Source organism: Drosophila teissieri, chromosome 3R (genome assembly GCF_016746235.2).
Source record: "Drosophila teissieri strain GT53w chromosome 3R, Prin_Dtei_1.1, whole genome shotgun sequence".
NCBI lineage: Eukaryota > Metazoa > Arthropoda > Insecta > Diptera > Drosophilidae > Drosophila > Drosophila teissieri.
The window spans coordinates 18257252-18267417 of NC_053032.1; the positions used below are offsets into that span (position 1 = coordinate 18257252).

General features: G+C 43.3%; 1 pseudogene; it reads left to right on the forward strand.

The window, feature by feature from the left end:
- Positions 1–6351: 6351 nt before the first annotated feature.
- On the forward strand, positions 6352–6935 carry LOC122618891 (annotated as a pseudogene).
- Positions 6936–10166: the final 3231 nt, after the last annotated feature.

Here is a 10166-nt window from a genome sequence, read left to right on the forward strand (position 1 = left end):
GTGATGGAAATTTGTTGCTTTTGTTTCAGGGGCCGCACACAGCCCTGGGAATTTTGCCCATCCACCTGCTTAAATTTCTACCATTTTCACTCAAACGTCAAATGTGTGTATGCACCTGACACTTTAGTTCATTTTTCCTGCCTCGCAATAATTTAAATTTAATTAAGAGCCTACTAATATATAAACTTAAGTCTCACAAATGTACTTCATTTTTTGTTTCATTTTAATCTAAAGCTTTATATTTGCAAAGCATAGTTCGTTAATTGTATTTACTTCAACATGAGTATAAATGCGCGCTTCTTAAATTGATAAATTATCAGTAATTTTTACTACACAACAAGATCTAGCTTTGTTTAAAAAAATATTTGAGAGCGGGGTAATCAGGCTTTCAAAATTACTCTACATTTTCCCTTCAAATATACCTTCAAATCTAATGTAAAATATAATTTTCTTATCATTGTTTAACAATTATTGCATTATGAAGAGCTAAATCTAATTTAAGATTGATCCAGTCTGAAAGCAATCCAAATATTGCCCCAAAATGAGTACACACTCTCCCCAAAATCCATCTGATGAAACGTATGCAGTAATCATCGATTAACCGTCAATTAAACTGCAAACAGCTGATTTTCGGCCTGCCATCAGTTTTCAGCCAAAAAGGATACAACGAAAACATTGGGACACTCCACATACACATACACACACACGCGCACATTTCCCGCCCGTGACGTCATAATGTAAACATCATAAAAGTGTCAAAAAAAAAAAGAACTTAAAATGCGCCGCTGCAAAAGTGGCACGCGCCAACAAAAAACAAATTGCAATTAAATAAAATAAAAATAAAAATGCGCTGCAAAGAATGCGGATATAAAATAAAAATACAAACGAGAAAATGGGGAAAAAAGCAAATGAGGGAAAAACGACGACAACTCAAATGGCAACAATGACATTGACAATGTCAATGAACGGCCAAAAAAAGGATAAAAAATCCCGCACACACATATGCGGAAAACAAACAGCCGAAAAAAGAGAAACCCACCGAGTGGGTGGAATGGGTGGCTGAAGAAGAGACACGTGCCGGAGAGCCAGAAAACGCAGTGCAACCGGCAATTATCATAAGCAGCAGATGCAACAGCCTTCCATACAAAAATATATACATATACATATGTACGTGCCTGTGTGTATGTGTATTTATGTATGCATGCGGATGTGTGTGAGTGCCAGCCGAAAAAAGAATAAACTAAAAATGTCCTGGAGAGGAGAGACGAATGCCAGACTGTGGCGGGTCATTCATTTTTTTCACACCAGACGGAAAATGGGGGGCGGCTTGGGGGGCTGGCGTTTAATTTAATGCCAATTACGTGTATGAGCCGCATTAACACACATACACTCTCGCACCGAAATGCATACTGCTGCAGCCCACACATACACGCACACAGATACTTTCGCCGGGGCGAATTCGCCAAAAAAGCTACAAAAAAAACCGTCGCCAGCCGAAAAGTATGCAGTGAAAAATTCGAAGAGAGAAATGACTTTTATATGAAGGGTCCTTTATCCTTTTTCCTCTTAAGTTTTCAGTTTATTGGTCAGGATGGTGTGTAACTCATTCCATACTAAATATTAAGTTAAATATTAAATTAATTATTAGTTCACTATTAGTTTCTATGGAAGGTTCACATATAAAAAAAATATGAACACATTGAGCTTTGACGTTTTCAATTTGGCGTTTACCCGTTTTCATTTAATTGAATTAAATTATTCGTGTAGTTAAATAAAGACTGATTTTGCAATTTGGGTTTTTTTTTATGTCACCAATTAAGAGTGATATTGATTTTTTTTATAGAGTCATTTTATACCTACTACCCCTTCCAAGTTTTCAATGAAAAAGTCTGCATGCTAACTGCTAAGCACCGATTAACATCTAACTATATAACTAAGTTGTAGCAATTCATGACGTTAAATACTTAAATGCTGATTAAATAAATCCAGATTCCCCGATATAGCCAGGAATTTATCAACCGATTTGCGCAAACAATTGCCATGCCAATTGGGTCCTTGGTCCTTGGGCGCGGGAGTTAATTTCTGTTTTCCCGTCCACAGTTTATTGCACTTAATGAGTGGAAAGTGCGGTGGGGACACCGTGCGGGGAAGTGGCCCGGTGTCTGCCGCTCGTCTGCCAGCTGTGATGATGCATGCGGAAGCGCCGGACTCCGGTTACTCCGGCTGCACCACCCGCAAGCCAACGCTCAACATACAATGGGAATGGGGAAAAGCGAGAAAAATGAGCGAGCATCGCAGCAGTGGAGGAGGATGCACCCGCCGGCTGGCCAGTGTCCTCGTCCTTCACCCAGAATTATTTTTGTACACTTTTTTTCGGGCGCGCCCCACCACCAGCAACAACAGCAACAATAACAACAACAACAGCAGCAGCATTGCCACAACATGAGCAGCGCCCGGCGCCGCCGCTCTTTACATAATATGCAATTTTTATTTGGGTTTTTCCCAAAAAAAAAACCGAAAAAATAAAAAACAAATAAAGCGCAAACACGACGGACGTAAAAAGAAATAATAAAAAACAAAGTGGAACCGCCTGCATTACGCATGTGTCCGTGTGTGTGGGTCAGCTGGATGGGTGTGTGCGTATTCCATCAATGCACGCATTAATAAGCCGGACTGTCCCGGATCCCCGGATACCCGGAGCTCCGAATCACTGAATCACCGGACTCTGTCCCGGCATACGCATCCGAAACACGGAATCTGGGCGCCGGGTGCCGATGCGGCAGCGAAATCGAAAGTGCCGGGTAGCCAAAAAACAAAAAACCAAAAAAGAAGAAGGCCAAAAATAAATCAGAAAAAACGTGTAAAAAATGCAGTGGCAGCGAGCCGAAATGAGGGAAAGGTTGGGGAACCCCGAAAAATAAATATAATTGCAGCCCAAAAAAAAAGCAAATGGAAATTGTGCACTCGCGAAAGAGAGAGAAAGGCGAAATCGAATGCGGAGAGCCGTCGACATTAATCGACTCGAAATTGGTTTAATTCATATTTAAATGGAGCAGCCCAACCGACCAGCGAATCCAGCGAGTCCTGCGAATCCTGCGAATCCAGTGCAGAATCACGGGGGTCAGAAGCAACAGTTGAGTGCCGCTCGCGCTCTTTTCGGCTTTCCGTTCAATAATTCAATTAAGCTTTATTTATGGCAAATCAAAATTGACCGTTCAACTGTTGCCCTCGCCACGCGACTAATTCGCACCACCCGGCCTTTCACCCACAGTGACCCACTGCGGTGGCCATCAGGTGTCCTGCGTGGAAATTATTGTTCGCAATTGCCCAAATAATTGGCCAGGCGGGGTCAGCCCTTCGGTTCCACCCATTTCATTTATGATTTACGATTTGAATATTACTCTAATTGTTGCTCCATTGTCGAATCGCAAATGTTTGCTGGCATCCTTCTAACGTATTTTCGGTTTCTAATTCGTTTCAGGACAATGGTGTGCAGCGGATGTATCTGGGCAATCATGAATGGAACGGAAAGCAGATCAAAACATATCTATATAAATACTGGAATATAATAATAAACGACTTTAAGCTTGAATAAGATCCCGCATTTGTTTGCATATAATTTAAACTTCCTTGGCATATTATTTCATTAAGAGCTGTCCTCGTTTTTCTTTGCCTTTTCCGCTCTTCCGCCCTTTGGTTCGCTGGCTGCGCAATTTTAATCAGCAAAAGGCATTCATCTTGTTCGCCAAACTAATTTTTTATCTTGCCAGCCAGCCAGTCCGCCGGCAGGAGCCACTGAGTGGGAGCGAGCCAGGCAGAGTTGAGGTCCTGGCACGTCTTTCAGCCAGCGAGACAAGGCAATGCTCTACGTCCTGGTCCCCAAAGAAATGCCAGCAAAACACAGCAAACACAGCAAAAAAAAAAAAAGAGAAGTGAAACAAGGCTGGCAGGACGAACAGGATGCGGCACAAGTAAATGGTGGAAACTTTTAACGCCCTCGTCCTGGGCCCTGGTTGCTGAGTCCTGGGTCCTGCGAATCCTGGATCCTGGGTCCTGCGGTGCCAGCTGCTGCAGCTGCTTCGCATTCGCATTTATTTAACTAACAGTAAAAAATTACTTTTGCCCAGGACGTTTCTCTCCCAGGGAATTGTCCGACCAACTATGTTGGCCAAAAGTGGCAGCCGGAATGGGAATGGCAACGGGTATGGGCATGGGTATGGCTATGGATGTGTGGGAGTCGTAGTGGCAGTGGTCCCCGGCGAGGACATTCGTTATGCTTAAGCAGAAGAATACGAAACTGTACTTGACAGGGCCCACAACCAACCCTGCAGCTCTTGCTAAACTAATAGCAAAAAGGATCCCTTCGGGTTTCTATACATACATATATACGGAGAAATATAAAAATAAATGAAAAAGCTGGAAAAAGTAATGGCCAACACGGCGCATGGAGACCATCATCTTGGGGGGAGTGCAGGGATGTGTGTGTCCGCATGTGTGCCACTGTCTGTGCCTGTGTCTGTGTCTGTGTATCCTGCAAGTCCTGGTCCTTGCTCGTTGGTGCTCAGCTCGGGGTTGTTTGCTGAATGCTCTCGGGGCGAAAGGAAAATGGCGTCGCCTTAATTTATTTTAAGTGGTTGATGGTTTTAACTTCGAGCCAAGGATGCCCGTACAAAGGAGCCGAGCCCTTAAAGCCACTCGTTTTCCGGTTTTAGAAACGAAACGGGCGTGGGCGATATAAACCACAACAAAACCGAGAAAAATCAACCCGGCCATTGGATGGCATTGTGCCGTGTTCTTTGTCCAGAACCCGAGGACTCGGGACTTGGGGAACCCAAAACCTGCTCCCCAGATCCCAAGCCCCGGCTTTGTCTTTTCTATAAACCATTATGCAAATAGCCTCAGTGGGTGCCCCATAAAGCCCCAAACTGCAAGAACAAGTCAAATTTATGGGCGACTTAACAATTTGCCGGACCCAAGCAAGAGTTCGCCGAGGACGAAGACCCCGAACACGGAGCAAAACTGCAGGGGAAAATCACGAGAAATTGCAAAAACGATTAAATATAGGCTGGCAGGCAGGCATCCAGGAGCCACAACATCCTGCAAGCCCTGCAAACGAAAGCAAACGAATGCAAATTAAAATCTTCCCCTTAAGTCGACGGCTTCAGGAAGCCCAGTACCGCTCCACATCCTCGCCAGCCCTCGGTGGCGCCATAAAAAGTATGTGCTCGTTCACACAGACGTTCCACTTGCCAGGACCTCCTCGTCATCCTCGCCGTCATCCCCAATCCTCGTGCATCGGGCGTTTTATGCATAGGGGAGTCATTATATTGAATTGAACGTTAAAGCGCTGATAAAATGTGCAACAAAAGGACCAAGGGACAACCGGCGGGCCAAGGCAAAGTGAAACGTGAACGAATTGGAGTCCATTGACTCACCGCCTTGGTTGCATAACCCAGCCAACAGCCATCCTCGTTCTCGTCCTCGCCCATCCCCCCCAGACTTTAGCCCATCATCGTCGTCGTCATCATCATCGCCATCGCCATCGTTTCTCTGGGCAGTCGAAAAGCCAGTAAAGCAATTGAGGCCTCAGACACTTAAAATGTAAGCCAAAGGCCGACTGTCTGCCTCTGTGTCGGTGTGCTCGCCCAACTGTAAGTGTGTGCAGCTGCACTGAAAAGAACACTTAGACATAAGAAAGATAACAATAAACAAATATCTGTTAAATGTTTAAACTGTAACTTGTATATTCCTAATATCATTTGAATAAACGTAATTTAAATTTATAAACGTTATTCTACTGATTATATTTATCCTTTTCATTTCAAATGGCTATAGTATGCTGTCAACTAAATGCAACTCTTTTTTCCAGTGAATATGCCATTGTTGTCCGACGATGCTCGTAGATGTCAGCCATAAGATATTTCCATAGACACGCAGGCAGCGAAGGAGCAGGAGGAGCAGGACACCCGTATAGCAGCAGCCACGATTGAGTTGCTAGCTTCGCCAGACACCAGGCCAGACTTCCAGGAGCATGGGGAGCAGAAGGATACTGGCTCAGAATACTCGAAAGTAGGCTGCTACTGCAAACGGGTATCTCAAGAAGCAAAACATGAAAATATAAAGAAACTAACAATAGGGGCAGCATATAAATGAGCTCTTAATTACATACAAATGATTACATTACTAGACCTATTTTCTGATCAGTTTAAAAATAAATCTGTTTTTGGTATTCAATTTATAATTTCCTATTCATCTAATTTAATAACCCTTTTAATATTAAGTGACCAAGTACCTTGACTTCCGTATTTTACTTCGTAGTTCCAAGTGATTTTAGACTTAAAACTTGTTGAGATGACCGTTTGTATCACCCTACCGATTTCCATTTGCTCCCTTTCCCTCGAGTGGTTTACTGCCCGCTCCAGTCGTCGTATCGAAGTAACTGCCTACTTCCTCGATGTCCTCGAATGCCTTCCAGCTGGGGTGGCCCCTCGTCCTTCGCTTCATATCCTGTCAGGAGCTGACTTTTTCCTGTTGCCGCTGCTTCCTTCCTTCCTTTCTTCTCGCTCTTATCTTCGTTTAACTTTCTACCATGTTATGGCCCGTTATCTGTCTGCCCGTGTACGTGTCCTTCGTGTCGGTGTGCGTTTGGTTCCTGTGTGTGTGTGGGTGTGTGTGTGCTTCCTCGTCTCTTCTGTTTGCATTTTTGAGCAAATCAAGTGAAATTACATTTTTCTATGCGATGCTCTTAATGTTATTTGCATACGTATCCTGCAGGCTACAATATTTACAAATGAATGCAGTCCGGTGCCGGGCGCTTGGTCCTTGATTCTCGGTCCTTGGGGCGCTTGGTCCTTTGGAGAATCAGACAAGCGGCTGTTGAACCAACCACCTTAACTGCCCAACATCGCAGCCACCCAACCGCCCAGCCGAACTAACTACGTTTGCGAAAATTCTTTCATATCCTTTTCAACCATCGTTACGTGCCCTCAAAGTGCCATTTTGTCACTGGGTCCTTTTTCTGCTACTTCCACTTCTTCTCGCACTCATTCCACCAGCTGTCATTTGCATTTGCCTTTGCCCCCTTCCCATCCCCATCCCCTTCCCCTTAACTGGCATTAATATTTGTTTTCGTTTGATAATTTTCTTTTGCTGCCTTTTATACTTTTAAGTGCACGTCCTGCCATTTCCAGGACCCTTTCTCCACCTCTCAGCCATTTTTCCAACTAGTTTCTATCTGCGTCTCTGTCGCTCGCCTCCTTGCCTTGGCCTCGTCTTATTGGACTGCGGAGTAAGTGGCAGCAGCCAAGTGCAAAAAAGGACGACAAGGACGACGAAGAAGCGGAATGCCGGGGAAAAAAACCAAGCCACATTTAAATGTGCTCCGCCCCTTTTCTATTTTAAAAATGCAAAGCATTTGCTTGGCTTTGCTTTGCTTTGGCCTGCCTCCTGCTTCTGCTCCTGCTCCTGCTCCTGCTTCTTGTCCAGGACCTTCTCTCTTCTTCTTCACGGCTTCGTCCTGCTGCTGGCTCTTTCTTTTAATTTATTTTATATCGCTGCCTCCTTTTTCTGCGCGACGACGAATGCGAAGCCAAAACCGAACGCGATTGCAAAAGAGGTGGAAACGAAGGACTTGGCTTGAGGTCGCCTTGACTCGCCTTCACCAATAAGATTTTCGCTAGGTAACATGGAAAAAAGGACATCGTGGAATGGTCGGGCTATATGACAGGAAAAGGAGAAGGCAGGCGGACAACGAGTACACTTAATTAATTGTTGCTAAGCAATTTTATTCAGTTCAATAAGGTTTCACTGAGAGTACCTCTATAAGCAAATAAGACTATTTTCAAACTTTCGATTTATTATATAAAATAAGTAAATAAATTCAGATTAGGGCAAAGAAAACATTATTTTATGTTTAAAAGTTTAATTAATACCATTTTTTAATCGTAACTTGAATAAAATACTATTATTTATAATTTGATTTTGTTCAAATATTTTTATTAATTAACAGTCTTATAAATTAAGTGGGATTAATTCCACATAATTGAATAATTATTTTAAAATATGTAACTGTACCAGATAATGTTTAAAGTATGTGAATAAATACCTACAGTTTGAAAAAAAAAAGTTGCATTTTATCCATTTCGCCAAGAGAACTGTGCTCTCTCACTTCTGGATAACTTAATTATCCGGAGTGCCACCACCTGGTGGTTGAAAGCTGAACCCTTAAAGCATTTATCCGAACTGACTCGGGCAGCCAAGCAACAGAGGGCGCCACTTTTAAAAAGCAAAGGAAACACTGAGGGAGTTTGAAGGAAACTGAACGAATTCTGAATATGCAATATATTGTCCAAATGGGTGTTCTTTTGTACACACATTTTAAAAAATTTGGTAAATATATAATTAATTATACACCCAAACCGATGATGTATCTTGTGCATTAATTTAAAATAAATGGAAAAAGCCGGTGTGTCTTTTCCTCACATTGATTTTATAAAATCGTCATAATATATTTATTTTATTTTAATTGTAATGTGAGACAGGTGCGCAAGCAAAATGTACTACTTTTCAAAATATCCTTGCCGAACGTTTTACAAACCCCTACAAGGTAATGATGCCTCTGCCAAGCTGTAGCTGTCCGTTAAAACCACCCTTAGATGCCGGTCAATCCTTTGACCCGTCCAAGTCCAGCCACTGACCAGTTTGAAGCGAAGGAAATCATGAGAAAATCTGAGAAATCTGCGCAGCATCTTCGGAGGTTTTTACCCTTTTTTTGGGAAGCTGAACTTGCAGTGCTTGGGCCAAAGGGCCAAAGGTTACTGACCATCAGGACCAGTTCAGGTCCCAGCCGCTTCCAACCAGTTGCAAGATGCAGAGCGGCCAGCACATATGAGTGCGGAGCCTGGGAAACTTGCCGGATGAGGAGCGGGATATGCTGGTCCAAAGTCTCGACAGGAACAACTCGTAGACCAATTAAATGGAATGCCAACAAAGAATGCCTTTTTTTCTCGTTTCACTCGTTTTAGTTTTGCGCTATAAATAAATGCATGCATTTGCCTCCTCACTAGCCCCATTCAATTGCTTTCTATCTCTTTTGTCCTTTTCGATGCCGTCGCTCTAGCTGCGGAAAGTTTTTGGGCAGAAAATATTCTAATGAGCTACAAAGTTCCACCTCCCGAATGAATCTGTGGAAGGATCAGAGACATGGCTGAGCTTCCTGCCAGGACTGAGACAGCTTCCGCTGGTGAATCAAATGGAACTTCAAGTGGATTGGCTATGCAGGCTGAAAATAAACAATTGTTGGAAAATTACAAATGCTTTTTTAAAGCAGCAGAGACTGTTTAATTTAATTTAATTTAATAAATCGAGCTGTAAATCATCAATAAACCTGTTTAGATACTTATTCACTTTAATTTTTGGTATTACATTATATAGCGTTGTAAACTTGGATCCGTGGAGGCCAAAGACAAGTTGGTCGCAATTAGCTATTAATATTAAAGCAAGTTTCAGCGCTCAGCAGCTCACGTGTCTTCGCTCGAGGACCTCTTTCCTTTGGCTTTGCCATTACAGGACACCAAGCGAGGCGACTAGGACTGCGCGACTAATTAGTTTTGGGGCTCTACTACGGATAGCTCCATCCCATCGCAGACCCATTCAAAGTTTGTTATGCAAAATACGGCGCGTATCTGGGCAAGCAAATGAAGCTCATTCAGCCACGCTTTGGATATCCTGCAAGGATGTGGCCAAGGCAGCGTCAGAGATTATGGCCAATTGCCAGCCAGGAATATTTGATAAGTTGCAGCATCAGCAGCAGCAGCAGCAGCAGTAGCCGCCAAGCTCCGTTCGAGCAGCAGGTCCAGTGCATAAAGTATCATATTTAATATTTATGGCTGTCCCGCCGCGCGACCTCCTCGTCCTGTTCGCCCAGTTCGTCCTTCCGCAGGAAGGCGTTTGCCTAACTGCACAATTTGTTGAGAGCCCCGACCACTAATATCGAACTCGGCGCCAGCCAAGCCAATAAATCGAGCTGGCGAACCCCAAAACGAAACTCCAACCTGGACTGGAGTTACAGTGGCAAAAAACTCTTAGATTGGAAATTTAAGAAATTTAAAAGAAAATGTTTTAAAACACTTTCATGTACTATAATTTCCATATTAAATATAATAAAA